The sequence below is a fragment of the Pseudophryne corroboree genome, chromosome 6 (assembly GCF_028390025.1).
Source record: "Pseudophryne corroboree isolate aPseCor3 chromosome 6, aPseCor3.hap2, whole genome shotgun sequence".
In the NCBI taxonomy this organism is placed as follows: domain Eukaryota; kingdom Metazoa; phylum Chordata; class Amphibia; order Anura; family Myobatrachidae; genus Pseudophryne; species Pseudophryne corroboree.
In genome coordinates this window covers 613468413-613491612 of record NC_086449.1, presented here as the reverse complement: position 1 = coordinate 613491612, position 23200 = coordinate 613468413, and the positions used below count along the sequence as shown (strand labels likewise).

At 45.4% G+C, this 23200-nt stretch overlaps 1 protein-coding gene and 1 long non-coding RNA gene across 4 annotated transcripts in view; one reads left to right on the top strand and one right to left on the bottom strand.

Annotated features, from left to right (window-relative positions):
* The window catches only part of LOC134933109 (uncharacterized), an 86399-nt gene extending 75458 nt beyond the window's left edge, over positions 1-10941 (top strand). For both annotated transcript variants that reach the window (XR_010179606.1, XR_010179607.1), the window contains 2 exons: positions 7372-7494; positions 10634-10941. This is a non-coding gene — a long non-coding RNA (uncharacterized LOC134933109). The remainder of the gene's footprint in view (positions 1-7371; positions 7495-10633) is intronic.
* Positions 1-23200, bottom strand: part of NEURL1B (neuralized E3 ubiquitin protein ligase 1B) — a 751932-nt gene that overhangs the window by 600427 nt on the left and 128305 nt on the right. The gene's annotated exons all lie outside the window — the stretch shown is intronic.

Below are 23200 nucleotides of genomic sequence, written 5' to 3'. Positions count from 1 at the left end.
ATGATAAAGGCAAAGAAGAAAAAAATAAAAAAAGACTATTTTAGATGCTGTAATCATGATTCTAATTTATTTTTGATCAAGTTCTTCTGTTCCTCAAATATATCTTTGATATGCAGAAGGTTTGCTATACAAGTGTTTACATTTTGGAAATTTATAATAATTAATAATATTAATTTGAATTAATTACAATGTGGTGATAAGAAGAATTATGAAAATAGGACTAAGTTATACTATAAGAATGTGAGATACGGATACAGCATCTTGAAATGTACGGAGCTTGCTGGATGTATACTGGGAAGATACAGCACAAAATATTGAAAAAATATATATATATATATAACTTATTTTGGGTGGACTGACAGATGTATACTGGTATGACAGCACAAAATATTAATTTAAATTAAAATACATATGATATTTTTTATATCACACACCAGCGGTTACAGTGTTGCACAAATGAGTCAGAAGTATATATAATTACACACTGCAGTTGACCTTCCCCAACATCGTTGCGCAATACGTGTATGAGTAGGAAATAATATACTGCAGTCTGACCGGCAGTGTCATAGTACTTATGAAATTTTTTGGAAAAAAATGTGTATAGTACACTGGGGTACAGTACAAAAAAAATTATATATATTTTTTAATAATTATAACATTTTAGGTTTTTTATTTTTTGCTTTTATTATTTTAATTTTACACTGGGGTAGAGGCCCTGGATGGACAGACAGATCACCCCTTTCAGATACAGCAAACAGAGAGAGCACCCCTTTTTCAGATACAGCAGAGAGAGCACCTCTTTTTCAGACACCGCAGACCGAGAACCCACCCTATGCCATGCCAGACAACACAGTACTGGAGACGGACACGTCCGTCCAGTACACGCTCCACAGCCGGAGTGAAGATGGCGTCGGGACACCGGGGACTTAAATACAATCCAAAACCCGCAAGAATCCGACAGCGGGAAGATGACGTTCGACATCACTTTGGGATCCGAGTAAGGTGGGAAGTCCCGAGGCGGACTCTGATCCCCGCCTTGGATTGCAATATTTGGGTGGTTTTGGTTCCCGGGGAGCCGAACCCGATCATCCCTAGTTGGAAGTGATGTATGTGCAGGTTTTGCAGAGTTATACATGCACACACCAGCAATGACTCAAACTATGAACAGCCCAGTTATTTTGCCAGTGGTATTGGTTTATTGATAGATAGTAGGGACAGACCTGTTACATGGGGATCCGGTGTCTAAGTCGACAGTAACTAGGTCGACAATGTCTAGGTCGACCACTATTGGTCGACAGTAACTAGGTCGGCAGGGTGTCTAGGTCGCCAGGGTCTTTAGGTCGACATGTTCTAGGTCGACACAAGTTTTTCACAAATTTTTTTCTTTTTTTTGAAACTTTTCATACTTAACGATCCACGTGGACTACGACTGGAACGGTAATCTGTACCGAGCGAAGCAAAGGCACCATGCGAGGGGATGTGGTGCACTAATTGGGGTTCCCGGTCACTCTACGAAGAAAACGACACCAAAATAACATAAAAAACTCATGTCGACCTTTTGACCTGTCGACCTAGAACATGTCGACCTAAAGACCCTGTCGACCTAGACACTCTGTCGACCTAGTTACTGTCGACTAATAGTGGTCGACCTAGACATTGTCGACCTAGTTACTGTTGACCTTCAATACCACACCCTGTTACATGTACACTGGTGATGGAGCACAGCTTGAGTGGAGTGGGGTTTCATACCGCTCACCAGCCAGTGACAGTATGCTGCAAATGGGTAGTGGTGCAGGTATGTTGAAACAGCTTTATAACAACATGTATTAAACAGGGGCCTGATTCAGATGTGGATAGATTGAGCATCGTTGCAATGCTCAGATATGTTAATGCAGCAGCAGGAGTCTGGTCCAAATAGACGCCTCCTTAATGCATGTGTGATCTAGTGCAGTGTCTGAAGATGCAACTTCAGATCACTAGTGATACCATTAGCCAGCTGAGTGACCCATGAGGACATGCAGGCCATCCACCACAACTCTGCCCAACAGGTCAGAAAATCTCCATCAGGAGACAGAGACCCTGGCCTTGGTGACGCACCTCTGTTTTTTAAATGACTGCCATTGCCGAACCTCCCCCAAATGGCTACATACTGTCAATCATTTGACATCTGCAGCCATACTTCGTCTGATGACTCAGGACCCATGCTGCACATCTCCCTCCATACTACTGTAAACAGTTAAGACAAGATGGCCCCTGAACTTGCTCGGTAGAGATAGCAGCGACCATCTTGGTATAGGGTGTGAAGCCTCCCTGGAGGACAGGAAGACTAGAGCCAATGCAGAAGAACATTCCTCAGTTAACAGTGTAAACCTTTTCTATGTACACATTTTATGTAGGAGTCAGTGAGGATGCCAAATTTATTTTGCTGCTCTTTTTGGTGGACATGACGCTATTCCCCGACAGCAGCTGTAAAAATCACAGTGAGCAGACACGGCATGCATGAATGGGGGCAAGCCTGATGTGTGAAGATTTCCCAATTGATCATTTTCAGAGGCATAGAATCACTGTAGCATATTCCCCAAAATATAATGTTGGAGAATCGGGACAAGTGCTATGAGGTGGTAATGTATGCATTAAATGGGGGCATGGTCATCATGAACAGTGCTTCTTATGCGCTGAACCGCCCCCCTGCCCCATCTAATAATACGGTACCGTATAAACAATCCAAACACTTGTTTATTTTGCTCTGTACTATTGGAAAAAAAAGTGTTTCACACAATTATGACATTTTGGTGTATTTATCCCTTGGCAAAGAACAGTATACTGTATGTTTAAAGATAAATGTGGGGTTATAAAGGCACAATTGGACACCTGATTGAACAGAGCTCAATTCACAGATAAATTGTTGCTTTTAAAGTGGTGTCTAGCTACAATGTTTTTATGCTCATTATTATAGATACATTTTTTTTTATGGGAATACGCATTGGAACTGGTAATTTAGTTTCTAAATATGTAATAATCTGCTATAAAATATTTTTTTATACACTGGCTAAATAATTACAGGTTCATCAGTGCAGCTAATTTATTTTTGTGTGTATTGTCTTGAGGTTGGCATTACCCAGGGACGAACTGAGATTTTTCGGCCCTTGTGTGTGTGTGCCGCAAGCGTGCTCACGCTACTGGGGGTGCACATCACAGGGGGCACAGACACTGCATATGGAGGTGTGCCGCAAGTTAGGGGGCACTCAGTGCCGTTTCTTGCAGCGGGCTAGCCGTGCCTTCGCATGGGGCGACCGCCACGGCACTTTTGCATGCTGAGGGGTGATCCTCCTTCTTCCAGTCATTAGTACTCCGCAATGTGTCATTTCGCAAAACTCCGCCCCCAAACGGATTACTGATGGGGAGGAGGGGGAGCAACTAGGAGGCGGACAGGAGGGAGCTGCTGGCAGGTGAGCGCTGTACACACCCCTGACGACCACTACACCACCCTGGCATTACACACCACTGGCAACTGGCCTTACACACCCCTGGCAACTGGCATTACACACCCCTGAGCCCTAACAAATAACATTACCCCTGGCAATGATCATGGCACCAATCCCAGAGCATGAAACCCCTGTCAATGAGCATGACAACGAGCATGAAACATAGCGCGTGAAACCAATGGCAACGAGCAGGTAATTTAAAAGTAATTAGAAGCTTTATTGTAGGGCATAATGTATCACGGCATTGCAGTGTATGGCATAATATGGTGCAGGGGGCATTACTTTGTGTGGCATAATATGATGCAGGGGGCATTACTGTGTGGGGCTTAATATGGTGGAATTTTTTTTTTTTCCCTGTGGTGGCCAAGGCCTGTTGGTGCATGGTCAAAAACTGGGGTGTAAGGTAGTCTTTTCAGGCAAGATCATTGCCATTTTAGCAAGACCACGCCCCTTGTTTTTCTTATATCTATGTGGGGCCCTTTTTTTTTTAAAGTGGGAGGGGGGGTGCGCATTTTTAAATCTGGCACTGGGAACCAAATTGGCAAGAAACATCCCTGGGCCTAGTCATCTTTCTTACAGACAAGCATGCTAGGCAAAATAGAGTGCTGGAAGTTGCGATACAAGCAACCATCACTGCTCTGTGTGTGGCCGGCTCAGTCCAACAGGCAATCGGCCCTTTTGGTATTTGCCATAAGTGCAAGATGGTCAGTCCAGCCCTGGTATTACCTCTTTTTCAGCTTCTGCAGATTCAGACCTGTTTATCCAAGATACTAATTAGGTGCTGAGTGATACTTTCCTCTCTCTTTTTGGTACACAAAGCACCCATTTACTACTGCTCCCCAACTGCTGGCCAGATCGGGACAAAGCTCTGCCAATAGAGAAGTAGGGAGAAATCCCTCACCTGAAGTTTGCTTAGAAGCCATGATAAGTCTCTGCTTTACTGCTAGGTTTGCTTATAGGAAAAGGGAGACCTTTACAGATTCTGTTGCCCATATAAATCTCTATTGTCATTGACCTTAAATTATGAATACATGAGCAGATTCTGTGGGTCATAACTTGCATCAAGTGATAAAATCAGTGTCCACTCTGGCCACACTCACTTACAGGGTCACTAAGACTACACACATATCATCAGTGGATTTACCAACATACCGGACAGTGAGCTGTTTTTCTATAGGATAATTATTGTATAGGGTATTGTAATCATTTTCTGGGCAATAACATACATGGAGTTGATTTTCTGCAAAGTCCCTATTTTCCACAGATGATGCTGATGTAGCCAGGACTTTGTTGACCCCATAGCAGCATTCTGAAGGGGCCCCTCTTCAGTGCTTCTAAAGACATGGTTGCATTTAAAGATACACAAAGAAGTATTTCAGCAACTAAAGATGCTCAGAGTGGGGGTCCTTGGAGGTACTTATAAATATTGTATCGTTTTTGAATATCTACAATTGTACTTGGTGCAATGTCAGAGCAGAGGTGTCTCAATCAATTGATGTATGCCACACTCCATCTTACTGGGACATTGGACAGGAAGAGAGAAGGGGTTACTTCATAGAAGTGGCAGGTATTTTCATAAGTGGAGAGTCCTATTGATTTTGTCCCAGATCAAATAGCATGAGGGCAAATGTGGGGACTGAGGTGTTTGTTGAGTAGCCAGGGTATATGTGAGATAGAGCAGTCATCAAGTATGTCATTCTCAGGATCCATCCATCTCCTAGTGGTGGGCTCAGAGTGACACAAGATCATATATCCGAGTTTCACGGAAATTTAGTATCAAACAAACAAAGGCAGTCTGAGACCACCACTGAAAGAGGATCCAGACAAGACATGACAGCAGAGGTGTGCTTGTTTTATGCCAAATAATTTACAGAAACAGGACTGGATGTTGCAAGTAGGTACCGCTATGGGTAATGTTTGGAAAAGATACAACATCCAAGGGACTATTGTTTGTTGCAGTTACTGTATGCATCCAAACCAGGATATATGTTATGTTTTTCCCATTGTTCTAAATCCTAAGCGAACTGCTTGAAAATGGGCGTATGGTTAGCATTTTAGTCTCCCATTTACCTGGTGTTTTAATTGACACATGTTCCTACATTGCTTACTACATATTAGAGTGGGCTTTATTTTATAGTTAAGACCTGGGTAAATTTATATAATGTGTTAGTATTAGAGAGGTTAGGGGCCCATCTAAGGAAGTTCACCGGAATGTGGTGGATTGGCCCACATATTTGGCCAAAGATGTACCAAGTAAGAACCTCACTTATACTCCATGTTAATTGTTAGAGTACATAAAAATAATTTTGACTATCAGCATTTTACTTGTATATTAGAATACTCAGCTTGGAAGCACCTTTCATTATGTTTAAAATAGGTTGTACAGCACAATCCCCCTCTTTTGCCAAGTAGTGGGGTTATTCAGAGATGAACACATGCAGCAAAATCTGTGACCATATACTCTCATGCTGGGTGCCGCACAGGCATGTCCATCCAGCATGTGTGGCGCCACCCCGCAATGTGATCACAAATCAATTGTGATCACATTGTAGAGAGGTTGACCCCTGCCTATGCAGCCTGGCTGCGTAGGCAGGGGCACCGCCGCCACGTTTCCACACGTAGGAAATGCAGGTGATGTAATCGGCTGGCCTAAAAACGGCCATGTCATGCCTGAGTTTCCCTATCAACCCCCCCTCTCCCCAATGCTTCTTGCCTCTGGACACCTGTTGCCTGTCAATAACCATGCGATGGCATTCTTCTGGGATGCGATTGAATGGTGAAGTCTATGGCAGGTAAGGCAGTGCCTCCTATCGTTTCCGCACATCTCTGATCAAATCTCACCAAATTTCCAGGAGTTTATGCTGCTGCACCTGTGTATAATGCCCAGGTGTATACTTTGGCTCATATATTGCGTGTAAAGCTGGCTCTCGTGCTAGCCAGTGTCTTCTCAGCCATTTAGCTCACCGCACGTCCCTGATATAAGTGCTCAGGAAATTACCAGCAAATAGGTGCTGCAGGAACTACACACATTACCCAAAAGAAGCTGTTATAGGAGCCGGTAAAGAAGCGTGGTGATGGAAGTAACAGTTGAAAGTGGAGAGAGCTACTGTGCAGACTGTTTATTGGGGGTAATTACAAGTTGATCGCAGCAGGATTTTTTTTTTAGCAGTTGGGCAAAACCATGCGCACTGCAGGGGAGGCAGATATAACATGCGCAGAGAGAGTTAGATTTGGGTGGGTTATTTTGTTTCTGTGCAGGGTAAATACTGGCTGCTTTATTTTTACACTGCAATTTAGATTGCAGATTGAACACACCACACCCAAATCTAACTCTCTCTGCACATGTTATATCTGCCTCCCCTGCAGTGCACATGGTTTTGCCCAACTGCTAAAAAAAAATCCTGCTGCGATCAACTCAGAATTACCCCCAATGTTCTTTTATTCTGCGCATGTTTAGCGCCATCTTGTCACGGTGTTAGAGCCCCACAGTGGGAGACCGCTAGTTCCAGACTTGCAATTGCCTGTTTTCCTATATGTTTCCAGTGATCCTACTCTGCTACCTGGCATTTTCACCCACTCACTGTCTGGTGAGCTGTACAACACCCAGCTCCACTGCATCTACCATTGTGTATAACTGTAAATATGGCTGTACCTGTTTTACCTTCATTAAGGTAATACATTAATTGTTACCTTTGGATGGTCCATAATGGATCAAATATCTGTTTGAATGTAACTATGTTCATTAATTAACCTGCTGATATTTACGTCTTTGTACGACTTCTTGTTACTCAGTTGATCTGTATTATGTATGGTCTAGTCTGACACTTATGAGAGAAGGTATTCACATGTATTACACTGTTTCATTATTTGTTTATTGGTTCCCTAGGTTACCAGAGTTAGGACGGGGCTGTGAGCGCGCTGCACATGGCGTTGAGCAATGACGTCATCCACCCCCGCCGACGCAGCGGGCAGGAAGGGAGTCTGCACGAGGAGAGGTGGCAGTATAAAGGTATGTGTTTGTTAATGTTGTTTGGGTTCTGATGAATCTTAAATATAACTGAAATGTTAACTTGACTAAAGAGCTTAGTATCTTTATATTTCGCTGCTGTTCCAGTGCCTCCCTTCCACCAACTTCTACATTTGCGTCCAGCACGGAAAGGCACTGGGGCGATAACTAAGGAGGCTTGAGTGCCGGTAGTCCACACACACATATATATTATATACACTGTTCAAAAAAATAAAGGGAATGAAATATTCTTATTAAATACTTTGTTCTTTACATAGTTGAATGTGCTGACAACAAAATCACACAAAAATTATCAATGGAAATCAAATTTATTAACCCATGGAGGTCTGGATTTGGAGTCACACTCAAAATTAAAGTGGAAAAACACACTACAGGCTGATCCAACTTTGATGTAATGTCCTTAAAACAAGTCAAAATGAGGCTCAGTAGTGTGTGTGGCCTCCATGTGCCTGTATGACCTCCCTACAATGCCTGGGCATGCTCCTGATGAGGTGGCAGATGGTCTACTGAGGGATCTCCTCCCAGACCTGGACTACAGCATCCGTCAACTCCTGGACAGTCTGTGGTGCAACTTGGTGGATGGAGCGAGACATGATGTCCCAGATGTGCTCAATTGGATTCAGGTCTGGGGAACGGGCGGGCCAGTCCATAGCATCAATGCCTTCGTCTTGCAGTAACTGCTGACACACTCCAGCCACATGAGGTCTAGCATTGTCTTGCATTAGGAGGAACCCAGGGCCAACCACACCAGCATATGGTCTCACAAGGGGTCTGAGGATCTCATCTCGGTACCTAATGGCAGTCAGGCTACCTCTGGCGAGCACATGGAGGGCTGTGTGGCCCCCCTAAGAAATGCCACCCCACACCGTTACTGACCCACTGCCAAACCGGTCATGCTGGAGGATGTTGCAAGCAGCAGAACGTTCTCATTGGCGTCTCCAGACTCTGTCACGTCTGTCACGTGCTCAGTGAGAACCTGCTTTCATCTGTGAAGAGCACAGGGCACCAGTGGCGAATTTGCCAATCTTGGTGTTCTCTGGCAAATGCCAAATGTCCTGCACGGTGTTGGGCTGTAAGCACAACCCCCACCTGTGGACGTTGGGCCCTCATACCACCCTCATGGAGTCTGTTTCTGATCGTTTGAGTAGACACATGCACATTTGTGGCTTGCTGGAGGTCATTTTGCAGGGCTCTGGCAGTGCTCCTCCTGTTCCTCCTTGCACAAAGGCAGAGGTAGCGGTCCTGCTGCTGGGTTGTTGCCCTCCTACGGCCTCCTCCACGTCTCCTGATGTACTGGCCTGTCTCCTGGTAGCGCCTCCATGCTCTGGATACTACGCTGACAGACACAGCAAACCTTCTTGCCATAGCTCTCATTCATGTGCCATCCTGGATGAGCTGCACTACCAGAGCCACTTGAGTGGGTTGTAGGGAGGTCATACAGGCACGTGGAGGCCACACACACTACTGAGACTCATTTTGACTTGTTTTAAGGACATTACATCAAAGTTGGATCAGCCTGTAGTGTGTTTTTCCACTTTAATTTTGAGAGCGACTCCAAATCCAGACCTCCATGGGTTAATAAATTTGATTTCCATTGATCATTTTTGTGTGATTTTGTTGTCAGCACCAGGGCCGTTTCTACAGGCGTGCGAGCCGTGCATTTGCACGGGGCGCCCGCCGCGGCTCCTACTGGGGTCTGCTGCCTTCCAACTCCTGCCTCCCCCGCCCCTCCATTTTACTCCGCTCGCTGGGCGGAGTAATACAGTCTGACGCAATTACGAAGTGACGTCACACGCCGGAAATTTAACTAGTAAAGGTAGACGCCGCGGAGGAGCGGGTGGGCGCCTTTTCAAAGTGACCAGTGCGGCACTTACTTAGGCACCAGATAAGAGCGGCTCAGGCTAACGGAGTGGATGCCCTGCGGAGGAGTCACTCACTGCAGCTGGAGCAGCTTTTCAAGGGGTGCGTGCGGTGGCGGTGTTACGGGAGGAGGACCGTGAGGACAGGCCGCAGCACTCACACCGTGACCCACTGACCGGACTGCGCAGTGAGTATTCTGCAGCCAGCCCAGCAGTCTCTCACAGTCACAACCAGACCGCTGGCTTTTTGTGGTCATTTTCTTGATGTAGTTAATGTAGGCTGTAGATGGAGCCTCCAATCCCCCCCCCCCTTTTGTGTGTGTGTGTGTGTGTGTGTGTGTGTGTGTGTGTGTGTGTGTGTGTGTGAGAGAGAGGGGCTCCGCGGAAACATGGAATCCTATAATTCAACTTTATGTTTTTAAACGGTGCCAATGTGTGCGTTTATTTTGCAGGGTGGGGTAGTTATTCATGTCATGCCTGCCATTTTACCTCCCCTCCCTTCCTTTTTTTTTTTTAAAATGGGGACACTTGCCTGCCGCAATGTGTAAAATGGGGACTATTGCCTGCCGCACTGTGTAAAATGGGGACACTTGCCTGCCATAATGGGGGACACTTGCCTGCCGTACTGAGTAAAATGGGGACTATTGCCTGCCGCACTGTGTAAAATGGGGCCTATTGCATGCCACACTGTGTAAAATGGGGACACTTGCCTGCTGCACTGTGTAAAATGGGGATTCTTGCCTGCCGCACTGTGTAAAATGGGGACTCTTGCCTTCCGCACTGTGTAAAATGGGGACTCTTGCCTGCCGCACTGTGTAAAATGGGGACTCTTGCCTGCCGCACTGTGTAAAATGGGGACTTTTTATTTACTTTTCTTTTCCCTGTGGTGGCCGTGATATCAGATGAGGCCATGCCCATTTTAATAAGGCTTTTTTTTTACTGTCAATGGGGGGGGGGGCGCATTTTGAAATCTCGCACTGGGTGCCAAATTGGCTAGAAACAGCCCTGGTCAGCACATTCAACTATGTAAAGAACAAAGTATTTAATAAGAATATTTCATTCATTCAGATCTAGGATGTGCTATTTTAGTGTTCCCTTTATTTTTTTGAGCAGTGTATATATGTATATACTTGTACATATATGCGTACATACCTATGCACACATATATATTTAATTTCACATATGTATATACTAATACAAGGGACCTGTTTCCCTTCCCGCTCTGCCCCTGCTGAATACTTACCTGATCCTGTCACCCGCAGGGTGATTCTCCATCCTGTAAGGTCTGTTCCTGCAGTGGGATCGGTTGACTCCTGAGGTGCATGCCCTGGCTCCCACTGCACATGACAAAGTTGGATCAGACCAGATAATTGCATAGAGAGAGAAAGAGTCCCCCTGATGAAGTCTGCAGACTGTTGAACTACAGTATGGCAAACACACTGGAGCGACTGGTCTTCGTGACATTACCCAGCAACTCTGGAATTCTTCCATTGAATGATCTCAATAAACCATTGAATAGCTGGAACTTTTCGTGGACCAATAATCTAATAAATAGTACGCCTTTATCTTATCACTGATATATAAGTTGTTTATGTACTTTACCAGATGCCTATTAACAGGTGTAAATTACTAAACATTCTCTAGACAGATAACAATGTAATATTATGGCATGATATCAATAAGCCATTCTTATAATAAGGGAGTCACAATCCAAAGTTCTAATGAAATGTACAACAACAAAATCCTGGATATTGTGAAAATAGATAAATGCTCCTGACATCAACTATGCAAATAGCACTAACAGCAATTAATGTTGTTTATTAAAAGCATGTGTCTAACATCTGTTAATAAGCACTTATGCTGTACGGTATTATGTTCAGCTCTTAGGCTCCTCATAACCCACCATATCCTTATGATGTGCTATTTGGGTGCACTTCAAATACTACACCATTATTGGATATTTTTTATTTCCCTCTTCAAGGGCGATGAAGTAGAAAGCCAAGACCTTGTGTGTGGGTTATTCCTGGTAAAAGCAGTAATTCTTTTATCATAACTTCTTCATAACTTTGAGTTTTCATGTTTCTAATACCCCCCACTGAGATTATGTGGTTCTGGCACTCTTTATAAAATCTGTGTTGCATTATAAGTGGATAATATGTGTTCTGTCATCATATTGGTAATATCAGCCTCATGCCCAACATGTACTAAGCATTTATTTATAAATAGTAGTGGATAATGAAGAGTGCAAATCTTACTATTCTCTCTTATAGGCCCTACACACTGGCCGATTTTCTGAAAGATATGAACGATCTCGTTCATAAATGAACGAGAACTCGTTCATATCTTTCAGTGTGGAGACTCCAGCGATGAACGATGCGCATCCCCGCGCTCGTTCATCGCTGGTCTCCCGTCGGCTGTGCATGCAGGCCAATATGGACGATCTCGTCCATATTTGCCTGCACTTCAATGCAGCCGCGTGACGGGGGGAGTGAAGAAACTTCACTCCCCCCGTCACTGCCCCCCCGCCGCCGGGTCGCTTGTCGGCCGTAACGGCCGTCGGGCACCTCGGCGGCGCATCGTGATATGTGTAGGGCTCCTTACTCAATTACTACTCCTATACAGTATTTACCATCAAATTCCCAGTCAGAGTAATTGGGAAACCTAGGTTCCTAAACCACCATACACACTGGGCGATAACACTGGACTATATGAATGATAGCCATCTTTTTTGGAACAGCTGTCGATCATATCATCCAGTATGTATGGATGACCGATGAACGATGCACGCACCTGCGGATTGTTCTCGTTCACCCATGACCTACTGAACATGCAGCTCAATTTTAACTATGTCATTGAGCTACATGTTCACGGAGTGCGGGGGATGACGTCACTGAACGATATTGCTCAGTGATATCGTTCAGTGTGTATGCGCTACACTGCTGAACAATATAGCGCCAGTCATGTACAGGGCTGAAGTCGCAGAGTGTTTACAGGGTCTTAAAAAGGAATTGATTTCCTTTGTATTGGTTGTTACTGAATAAGGTTGATAGTTGTCTGAATTGCAGTCCTATTTGTTCTCTAGCATTAATTGAGCTTGATCCCAGAATTTTTGATTATAATAATTTTAGGTTAGAATTATTGTTTTAGGAAATTTTTGCATAATGTTTTTTAAAAACCTGTTGCAATTTTAGCACCTGATTGACTATTAGAGGAAAAAATAAATGTTGCCACTGTCTTCAATTTAAACTATTTTATAAAATCCCTATGGCAGATGACATCCACCCGTCAACCCCTCCACCACCAGCAGCAACTTGCATATCAAAACAACTTCTCTAAAAATAACAAGACCGGAAAAGTACTGGTGGGGTAAAAGGTCAGCTTTTATTTAAATATATAAATTATATAATTCAAGTAAAAAAAGAAAGGTGGTGAAGAAAAAATGGGCAATTACTGCATTAAAAAACTCTACATGCCTGGATATTTAACAAAAATTTGGGACGATAGGGGCCTTTTGCCAGCTCATCAGCCCAAATGGGGGCCTTCTGCTAGCCCATTTTGATCAACTTTCCTAGATATCCAGACTCCATTATAATGGCCAGAATGACAGGCCCATCTGGACAGATGGTGTCGCTGAACCAATAGGATACAAAGAAGTACCAGAAGGGTGTGCCCTGAAGATCTGTTTTACTGACCGACGTTCTTTACCACCATGCAATTAACTACTCTCATCTAAGCAATAAACAAACCCTGCGTAGAAGCTGTGAGGAGATGACTTATATTACAAACAGAAATGCTAACATACTGTATGAACAATATAACTGATGTATTTAGATCTATGAACAAGTAATATTTAACATTGTCCTATTTAAAAGCAACCTATTTGAAACTAAGTAGGACACAGTATGTACTAAGCCTTGGAGATTGATAAAGTGGAGAGAAATTAACTACAAACCAATCCTCTCCTAACTGCCATTTTACAGGCGGTGTTTGAAAAATGACAGCTGACTGGTTGGTAGTTTATCTCTATCCATAATATCGCTCTCCATGGCTTAGTACATCTGCCCATAAGTAACTAAGCTGGGGGAGGGAGGTGGTAATTTGGCCCGAGGTAAAAACCAAAAAGCCTGCTGTAGCACCAGGCCAAGCAGTGCTTATCAGGGGAAAAGGCCCAAAATCCTTTAAGCCGTCCATTGATTTTATTAAAGGCCTCGCCGTCCACCCCCCTACCTTCTTTTCTCCCCAATAAACACTCGGACAACTGAATTGCGATTTAAAAGGTCACAGCCAAATTTATTGATCAAATTAGAATTGGTACTCTATAAGTGGGTGGCGAGAAAGCAGTGCATACCCCCGGCTACAGCCTCCATTTTAATTTCTTCCTAAATTAAACAACGGGGCGGAACCTAAGTCCCGCCCTTGCGCAAGTTAGCTGAGCGGTACCACTTCCCACCATTGGCATAGCACCGGTCCACCCTTAAGATGACGACCGTGTCGGCCCTTGAGGCCACGACAAACTCGCCGAGGATCTGGGGGAAGTGCCGCCAACCGACGTTGCGCTACTACAGACTGCCGAGGAGCACTGCTTGCCGCCATAGCCTGGTTCCTAGAACCCAGGCCCGCCACCCGCTGCTACCTCCTGCCTCCCACTGACGCTTTCCGCTATGCCGCCCAAGAATACGGCTAGGCCTTTCTCTGTCAGGTGTACCCCGCCTTGCCTGAATAGTCCCTCCTCTCCGAACCTCAACAACGGGTGCCTGGCGATCGTACCGCCTTCTCCCGTTAAGAGACGGGCTACCGCCCTGTTCACCTTTCTTCTGACCCTTTGTAACCCCGTGCCCCCCTGTGCCCTTGGGACTATCTCGGACCATGTGATCCTTGTATTAGGCCACCGGCCCTTCAACCATTGTATGTCGGCTTGAATTGCCGTAATCGGCTCGCTCCCCTAGCTTTTTCCTAGATCGCTGCCCCCTAGACATTTTGCACTCCTGAAAAGTAGAATTACAATTAATCGTTACCCCCTGTTGTATGCGGACCTATGGTGCGAACTTTCGCGCGACCCATATGAAGGTGAAAACCACAAAACCTCTTTTTGTTTGAGGGCAAAAATGGAAAAAGTCCTTCATTCCCCCATTTATGGCGGGCAGCTTAAGGCCTTGGGTTTCGCGAAAGACGCCGAGCTGCCTTCTAGTCTTGCTTTTCCGCGCGTAAGTGTACCTTGTACGCTCCTGATTTCCACCTGCCTAGCTTTTTGATCTCGCCCACTGGCAACCCCTTACGTGCCACTACTGCCATGTCTTGTCAGTTGATAATTACACTTTCGAATGGCCTGACGGTGCCTCCACCGAAAATACAAAATTTCTACATCCTAACGGTGCCACCACCGAAAATAAAATTTAAAATTTTCTACATCCTAAACGGTGCCACCACCGAAAATAAAATAAAAATTTCTACATCCTAAACGGTGCCACCACCGAAAATAAAATAAAAATTTCTACATCCTATCGGTGCCACCACCGAAAATAAAATAAAAATTTCTACATCCTATCGGTGCCACCACCGAAAATAAAATAAAAATTTCTACATCCTAACGGTGCCACCACCGAAAATAAATTAAAAATTTCTACATCCTATCGGTGCCACCACCGAAAATAAATAAAAAATTTCTACATCCTATCGGTGCCACCACCGAAAATAAAATAAAATTTTCTACATCCTATCGGTGCCACCACCGAAAATAAAAAATTTCTACACCCTAACGGTGCCGAAATTAAAAAACAACAATTCTTCATCTTAACGGGTTCAATACGGTTAGGTATACTCTTCATATAGCGCCCTATGATCTATACCTAGCAACTGACATATGAAATAAGACACCCGAGAGTGCATACCGACTCCACAAAGAATGCTCTTAACTGGATTGAACCCATGACCTAAGTACTGTGAGGCCGTAATACTACCCATTGCCACATACTGGTGCGTTTACGCTGACTTGATATTCATGCCTTGCGTCAGACTATAGTTGTCCTACGTTATCCCGTATACCGCTAAGGCACATGCAGCCTTGACCCCTACTTTATGCAGACATGAGGTACTATTCAGCCCTTAAACCTTCGCTTTGCGCCTGGACCTTTGGCTTTCCTTTTCCTTCTGTCCTGTCTACCTTATTATGATACCATAAGTGACCATCATATTGCCCGTTCACTAAAGTAGCTTTGATGGGTTTTTACTGTGATCGCTACCGCTACTTGCTTTGCCTTGCCTTTTGTCTGACCGTTTGGTTATGGAACAACTTATTCAGCACTTAAAGACATAGCTAGTAAATGTAATATGCATTAAGAACTGGGATTGAACCCATGACCTCAGTGCTGTGAGGCCGTAATGCTAACCATTGCCCCATAAATGGTGCGTTTCTGCTATTCTGATACCTAAGTGAACATAATACTGCGCATTCCCCAAAGCAGCTTTGATGGTTTTTCTATTGAGATCGCTATCGCTACTTGCTTTGTCTCCCAGGCCTGCCTTTTGTATGACACCCAGGTTATCTAACCCGCTACTTTGTACTAAGCGGTTGTCATTATAACTATATACCACATAATACAATGCCAGGGAATTCAAACCTTGCGTTTAGCACAGTGGAAATTGTACTGCGTAGCGCTGGGCTGTACCTCGCTATGCAAAACGTGGCTTGTCTATTTTTTATTTAATTTTATTTATTCGTTGTTATTATTATTATTATTTTTGGTTTTTGTTACTGCATCGTTACGCTCTGTGTCCCCAGGCATTTTTCTAATGTATGGACTGTGCCAGGCATTGCAAATCGCCTGTGACGCCTTCCCACTAACTGCAATACAATAATAATCGAGCTAAGGCCACGGGTAATACCGAAAAATTTGCTAATATGAACGTTATGCTGCGTGACTGTCCCACACTGATCTGTATTATACTGTTCTTATATACCTCCTATCCATGCAATAATACATGTTCACGGCAATGTGATGACTGTTCTGCCTTATATTGTATAATTTATCGCTATTCCCCTCTATAATCTGCAAAATACCCCCCCGGCCATTCGATCCGGTATTAAGCTTTATATTAGCCCGCTAGTATACCTATGATGCTGAAATATGTTCTTGCCGCAATGCCCTCAGTAATCATTACGCTGTATACCTAGTACGACCCGTACCCTGTAATATACCCATGCGGCAATGACCTCGCTGATTTGCTTTATCTCTTATACTTCCCCTTTCACACCGCAGCCCGTACCCGGTATTTTGCCGTTTTAACTGGCTTCCTAAACGGGTCAAACTGCGATGTGAAAGGGTCCCCTTCAATTTACCGTTTTCCAACTACAGGTATTTTGAAACGGTAAAAGGAAGGGTCCTACCCGTTTCAGTCCCATTTCACTGTGTAGTGTGAAAGGGTCTGAAACGGTATTTGCAAGTCCCAGCCGGTCATAGGCTGTCTCCATGTGTGATGTCTGCAGCCACAGCCAGAAAACAGCTTTGGAAAACCCAGATGTTAGAGTGGCTTTATAAACTTTTAGACTGCAAAGCCATTTATAAAAATGTCTAATTGGAGTGATGAAGAGGTGAGGGAGCTGCTTTAGGATCCGATGGGATGAGGAAATCTGCTGCCACATTACTGGGACAGTCAAGGATACCCTCATATATAAAAACCTAGCAAAATGCTTCAATGCTGGGTTCCATCGTACTACTACCCAAAATTATTAATAATTAATTAATACTTATTAATAATGCATGGGCTAGAAAAGTCCATTTATAATGACAACCACTGCTTTTTTATGGGTGAAACGGGTTCAGTGTGAAAGGTACCAAAACGGTAATGAAATGGTAATTTGCTGGTTACAACATGAGATGTGAAAGGGGTTTAACTGCTCAGACCCGTTTTAAGAACCGTTTCAATTACCATTTTAAAAGCAGGTTTTGCGATGTGAAAGCAGCATTACTAGTACCTATTCTACCCTGCAATATATACATGCCGTTGCACTTCTGCGACCTTGCATCAATCGCATACTATAACCCTATCATACTTTATCCGCTGCAATTTAATACTGACTCTGCAATGTAACCACTGACCCATGTTACACTGTCTATTATGACACTATTACACACTATGCGCTGCAATAACTCCCCCAACCCTGTAATTCTACCCAGCACCCCCTGCCCTTTTATTTCATTTATTTATGTATTTTTATTTTTACACCCCCTCCCTCGTATACCTTACACTGGTCACACTGCTGGGAGGGGTTATGTGCAGGGGAGAAGATGAAAGGGAACCACCACCATTGTTGGAGGAGGGGAGATAAGATAACCCCCCCAGCCAGATAGCGTCTGCTGGACCTGCTATCAGCAATTAAGAGGGGGGGAAGCTAGTGTATTACTGTGAGAGCAAAGCTTTTATGAGGGAAGCATTAGCAACGGGGAAGGGAGGGCTGCTTAGATGTGGGTTTTGCTATCCCTGCAGCAGCTGCATGCTGGACTTTTAACTCATTATGTTCATTGACCATTGAGGCCTGCTTATCAGCCATTCGCTTTAACCCACTAAGCCACAGCGCAGAAGCCATACCCCTAGCCTGTAAATACATGATACTTATCTGGGTGGTCCCTCTGCGTGCATCCTAAGGAATCATTGGATTGCCAAGTTTCGCGTGGGCTCCCCCCGAAGCTAAGCCGTAAGGAGAAACGAGACGAGTAGTCTGATCATCTGTAAGTAAGTACAGTAAGTGCAAGTGAAAAGTACCATGTTACCAAGTAACATGACAGAAAAGGGAAAATTTATGGAAATAAATAATTAACTAACAACCCAATAAATTGAATTAATAAATAGGCTGGCTGATTGATATGGGTATTGGTACTGGCTAGCGCCCGCGCCTCCTGGCGGATATGGCGGGGCTGATACCCGTTGGAGTGGGCTGCGGTGGGCCAGCAGCTTGCCCACTGCGGATAATGGGCTGTGGGGAAGCGCTGTCCTGCCTGCCACCAGAGGGGGAGGGGGGGGGGGGGAAGCGCTGCCAGCTGCTGCCCCATCCTACTTGTTCTGGCTGTGCAAACGCCTCGTGTAAGCTGTGGGTGGAAAGTTTGTGTGTGGGGGGGGGTGTGCTCACGGGCTCCGGCGGTGGAGTCTGTACCGCCGGAGCCGTGCTATACTGCTGCTGCTGCGCTCGTCCCATCATGTGTGGGTACGTGCGGTCTGTGTGCCGTGGCGCGGGGGGTGTGCGTGTGAGCTCCGGCGGCGGGGCCTGTTCCGCCGGAGCTGGGACATCCGGCTGCTGCTACCCGGTGCCCCGGGACCGCATTGGTGGGTACGGGTGGCTTAACTGCCTCTCTGTGGGGGGTGTGTGCACGGGCTCCGGCGGTGGGGTCTGTCCCGCCGGAGCCGCTATCGGAGCCTGCTGCCGCTGCTGGGCGCGTACCTGCGTGTGTGGGTACGCGCCGCTACTGTGCAGCGTCGCCGGGGGTGTGAGTGCTGGCTCTGGCGGCGGGGCCTGCCCCACCGTAGACGGGGTTTGAGGATGCTGCTGCGGCTGTGCGGCGCCGAGCGTGACGCGATCGCTCGGCGCCGGAAGGAGGGGTGGTGCTACCTGCCGCTGGGTGCTTGCTGGCTCGCCGGAGCCCGCTTCCGGGCCGCCGCTCGCCAGCCGCGTGTGGAGAGGTGACGCGGGCGGCGGTCTCGCCGATCCCGGCCGGGTCCCTCGGGGGGGGAGCAGCCCGCAGTGTACCGTGTGCTGCCTGGTCCGCCTGTATGAGGCGGCGGGGGGGGGGGGGGAGCATTCCTCCTGGGTCTGGGCAATCTGGTGTGCGGGCGCTGGGGTGTGTAGTGTATTATGTGGTTACTGTAAGGAAGGGGGTTTTAGATTTTGTGCTGCAGTGTGGGTATAGCTGCAGCGTATGAGAGGGGGCTTATATAAATAATAAAAGTGTACTTATTCCTTTCCTTGATTCCAGGAGCTGCGAGTTGCCTTCTTGTATCCTTGATCAGCCTGAAAGAGGGAGCCTGCCTGGCACTCCTGCTCTTTTGTACCTCCCAGGTAACTCTCCTCCCCCTCTTACCTATAGGATGCTGCTATGCTACCTGCTCTATCCCCCCCCCCCCCCTCCCCTCCCCTCCCCTCCCCTTTTCTCTCCTTCCTTGCCCTAGGCTCCTTCTTTAAAAAACCCAGGACGCTTATTTATTCTCGGGCCTAGTTTGTCCCTCGAATTCTTGAAGCCCCAACTTAAAAGATGATGAGTGGCTGCAGCCCCATGTTATATTGGGCCTAATTCAGACCTGATCGCAACAGCAAACTTTTTCTCTAATGGGCAAAATCATGTGCAGTGCAGGTGGGTCATATGTAACATGTGCAAAGAGAGTTAGATTTGGGTGGTGTGTTCAAACTGAAAACTAAATTGCAGTGTAAAAATAAAGTAGCCAGTATCTTCCCTGCACAGAAACAAAATAACCCACCCAAATCTAACTCTCTCTGCACATGTTAAATCTGCCCCACCTGCAGTGCACATGGTTTTGCCCATTAGAGAAAGATTTTGCTTTTGCGATCAGGCTTGAATTAGGCCCATTGTGCAGCAGGGCCCAGTCTGTTAAACTAGATTACATTTTAAATAGAAAAATAAAATTAAATGCAAAAAAAACAATCCGTTGAGAGCCAATTGGTTCAGAAATTGACATCCTATGCTGAGCAACGGTGAGAAAACCCTGCTACTCTAAAGCCCAGGGTAGCAAATCCCATTATAAGTATCCAGGGTGTGCAATCCAGGCTCCCTCTCCCTAATAAATTCAACATTATGGTCTTGGGACTCCCTCATTCTGTATTGTCATCCCACCCACTGCTCTCTCGTTTGTATGTTGTAGTACCAGCTAGGTAACATATCCCATTATAAGTAGTCAGGGTGTGCAGTCCAGACCCCCTCCCCCCATATGAGAAGGGGGGAGCCAAATGAATCTTAACAACACATCAATAATAATTGTATTAATATATATTTATTTATATTTGTATTGTATGTATTATTCTTTGGGAGTCCCCCAACAGGGATTTTCTCCAAACTGCTGATGGTGTGTATATATACACACATACATACATACATACATACATACATACATACATACACACACACATACATATACACACTCAGAATTTCTTCCTGTACAATTTTTTTTAATTGTTGCTGAATATTGGAGCCAAATTTAGTAATAAAATGTACAGTAGAGATGTGCGGGTCTGGACTTCACAATTCCGAGTGAATCCCCCAGGCTTATAAAACGAGGCAAAATATAATATTCCCGGCAACTGTTCTTATGTTTTTTGGGCACCATTTCACATAGGAAGCCTGACAGTTAGGGTGTGGGGCTGTGGGCTTCAGCACTAAGACTGTCACTGGAGGGTTGTAGGAACCAGGGGTGCAAGCACAACTGTGACACTACTGCTGTGGCTGGGTCAGACTGAGGAGGACTGTGGGGTGCAGCACTGTGAGGCACTGTTTTGTTTAGTGCAGGCAGCAACGTTTAAGCAAAAATAAATAAAAGATTAAACTTGTGTCTGTTGTTCAAGCATTGTGTTGGGAAATAAGAATGTTCATTAGTTGCCAGTATGCCACCTTCACTATAAGCACCTCAGCGTGTAAAAAAAATACCTAACTTGTGTGTGTCCAGGGCCAGGCAGTGGCACTGTGTTACAATAATGCTCAGTATGTTCCGCGCCACCATGTTAAAAATGTAAGAGCTGTGAGTTGCAGTGTGATGTTAAAAAAAATAAAAACAAAAGGGATTTATTTACCCAAAAACGTATGCGTGTCCAGGGCCAGGCAATGCCACTGTGTTGCAATAATGCTCAGTAGATGCTGTGCCACTGTGTTAATAATATAAGCAGTGTCGGTCAATATAGATCACAATCAGTCAATAGAAGAGCAAGATCAGCAACCAAGTACAAGTGCTGTGGCTGCTACCAGTCACGATGATACTAGTACTTCAACATCTACTAAAGCCAGTGCTCAAAAGCATAGAAGTCAGGTTACCTGAAATCGAAACAATATTTCTCAATGTTAAAGAAAAAACATAACCTGTAATATAAAGTAACATTTACTGCAGAAATACATAAAATTACTATAAACCACATGCTGTTAGTGGCGGCGGGTCGCGCCAGCGCGCGGCTGTTGCTAGGCAACGGGACCGGCGCGTCACTTCCGCCGCTGTCTCCCTGTCTCTGGCCGGTTGCCTAGCATCCGGAGACGCCGGGCGGCCGCCCTGCACTGCAGTCCCGGATGTTACGAAGCAGCTGGGACGCTGCGCTCAGCACGCCACATAACAGCTGGGCAATTAGTGTCTGGGCGTGCTGGCTCTCCTGTGATTTGTCAGCAGGGCCTTTTTATGGGAGCCAGCACATTGCAGCCTCACCAGTGATCGCTTCCTGTGGAGCTTGAATCCTGCCTCTGGAGTGTTCCTATTTTCAACCAGTTCATTCCTGCATCCTGTATTCCGGTTTCCAGAGCCTGGTCCTGGGAATCTGTTCCAGCCTTTCAATCTAGTGACCCTGAATCTTCAGCCTTGTGGTCCTCTTGCTTCTTCGTGCACCTTCTCTGGTGTCGTGAGTAGCGGCTCTGCCGCACCTTACGGCTGAAGCCGTATAATTCTAATCTTTTTGCCATTGTTTTTTCTGCAGAGATTCCGCCACTGTTGTCCTTGCCGAACTACGACAGATTCGTATTTGGCATTTGCGTAACCGTACTTTGGTTACGGTTTTTATCTTGGCATCCACGCCGCACATAAATGAGTTTATTAGTTTCTGTAGTTTCCCCTTTCGCCTTTTTGTCTGTTTTAGTTAGTTTTTCCCTTGTTCTCTCTCTGTCTCAGTTAACGTCTTGTCACCTACTAAGACCGGGGGGCATCGGAGTTCGGGAAGACCAAATCCACCCATTCAAACGCGGCTGCCGTGGGCCCAAGAAATCATAGTCTCGCAGGCGTTACTCGATCACTAGGGAAGGACAACGGAGTTATGGTTTTCCGTTAGGGGTTGCTGCAAATCTCAGTTTGAACTGCAGCATCACATTTCTGTAGTTGGAGCTCATCTATTGCCACCCTGTCTCTCGGGCTCCGAGTACATAGATCATAACACATGCAGTGGCAAGGAAAGGCACAGGCTTTGGTTTTTATATGTGCACGGTGTAGAACTGTAAGTTATCTTCTTCTGTAACCTCACATAATGATGCAACACCTTCTGACTCTGTCTAGAAGAGGTGTCAAATGTACGTAAAACAGGCAAATCAGTTCAGAAAAAAACCATCAAGGCTGAGGAACAAACAGTGTGTTCAGAAACAATAGAAATCCCTGGGCGGAGTGTCATGTGCGAGTCTGACACTTCTGATACCGTACTCGTAGAGAAGCCTCCTTCAACCATTTCTACTCCCTCTACAAATGTGGGGATAAGCAGTAGAAGTAAAAGATGGTGATGATGACATAATACAAGTTAAGGAAGCTAGTGGAGAAGTGCGTTATTTGTGTACTATCTAATGCTAATTAGGATGTTGATGATGGTGTCTGCTTAAGTCAGCCACCAATGGCAGCAATTCTTGCCAGTGATAAAGAGAAAGCCATTGTCATGCCTAGGTATAAGACCAAAAAAAGCCACCTTTTAGGTGTGGGATTATTTTTACCCAAATCCTGACAACAGTTGTGAAGGCATCTTCTCAATTTTCTGAGGCCAAAATGAGTAGAGGTAGGGTTGTTAACTATCTGGGCACCTCCTCCAGTTACTTAACAAATTTATAATAATTTGTAAAATAAGAACAAGCAGTCTAGTATCAGCTACCAGCAGTTAGGAC